The sequence below is a fragment of the Charadrius vociferus genome, unplaced genomic scaffold, assembly GCF_000708025.1.
Source record: "Charadrius vociferus isolate BGI_N301 unplaced genomic scaffold, ASM70802v2 scaffold901, whole genome shotgun sequence".
Lineage (NCBI taxonomy): Eukaryota > Metazoa > Chordata > Aves > Charadriiformes > Charadriidae > Charadrius > Charadrius vociferus.
Window position 1 is genome coordinate 139362 of NW_009647018.1, and position 1354 is coordinate 140715.

Here is a 1354-nt window from a genome sequence, read left to right on the forward strand (position 1 = left end):
GGTTCAGGTGCACAAATGCCGTTGCTTCTCACTAGTACCGATGTGGACGAATGCCTTGGACATGGGCAAAAAAATCACCAGAATTGAGTATGTCTAAGTAGAGGATCAGAGGTGGGGGATGATCGTGTCCTGGGTTCCTGGAGCTTGGCCTGGCACCTCCATCACCACTTTCAAAACAAGCTTTTGGCCTTCAAAACCCAAAGTACTGTGAGAAGGGATGGAGAAATTGCTCTTGATACAGCTCAGATGGCTCCTTGGCGACTCTTTCTCGGTGGCCAATGGAGGCATCTTAGCTGACCTACCTCGTCCTGCCCTGGAGTGTTTGGGAGATGTCCCCCTTGGTCACCACCTGCCGGGATGGAGGTGGTGGTGGGACTCTGGAACCTCCCAACTGACCTAGACAGACCCATCTCACCCTGACCCCGTCCCAGCCCATGCAGGTAGGGTTTTTGGGTACCTGATGCATCATCCAGATCGAATCAGGTGGGACCAGGGACGCTAAACACCTGCACTGGATGCTTCTACTTATGTGGACCTGCAAACAAGTGGTGGCCTGAATCCTTCTTCTGTAACACCATGTTCATCCCAGTTCCCACCTTTAAAGACAGCATGTCTATAGACTGCTGTCAGGTTTTGGGGATTTTGGAGGTGATGCCTGCCTGGTTGCTCTGGGCGTTGACAAATACCCCCAGTTTCCATGTTTTTCTGGAGATGCAGGTGACTTGAAGCACCTCTAGCTCTTGCTTTGCTTTCCGTGCTGTCACCGGGGACCGGGAGGGCACGATCTTCTTGCCTTCCCTTCCCCAGCACGATGCTCAGCGTTCCCTTCCCTGCTGCTCCGGGACGGTAACGGGTTGGCCAGCCGGTCCGCGGTGACGTGGTTTGCAGCAATCTCCGTCCCAGTTGAAGACACGTGCGAGTGGAAAATCACCCAACGGCGTTGGCTGTGTGCCACCCTGCCTGCCCTGTGATTCCCTGCTTCTGCAGTAACCTCCCAGGAGTGTCAGAATTAATTGACGCTTAAGCAAAAGAGGGGAAAACCAAGCTTTCTAGGAGGGGATACAAATAAGGTCATGGTAGCTGGTGGTCATCCCCACCAGCAGAATGCTCTCCTTGAGCGTGGGGTGAGCTCAGAGAGAAGTGCCCGTGGACAGCTTTCCTCCAGAGCATCCCTTCTGCCTGCTGGGTGGGTGTAATTCACAGAATCCCAGAATCCCAGACTGGTCAGGGGTGGAAGGGACCTCTGGAGATCATCCAGTCCCACCCCTTGCCAGAGAAGATTGCAGAGGACGGCATCCAGGTGGGTTTGGAATGGCTCCAGAGTGGGAGACTCCCCCACCTCTCTGGGCAGCCT

General features: G+C 54.7%; 1 protein-coding gene across 1 annotated transcript in view; it reads left to right on the forward strand.

Moving 5' to 3' along the window:
- ARHGAP39 (Rho GTPase activating protein 39) overlaps window positions 1–1354 on the forward strand; it is a gene marked incomplete at its 5' end in the record, with an annotated part of 60235 nt that overhangs the window by 20667 nt on the left and 38214 nt on the right. The gene's annotated exons all lie outside the window — the stretch shown is intronic.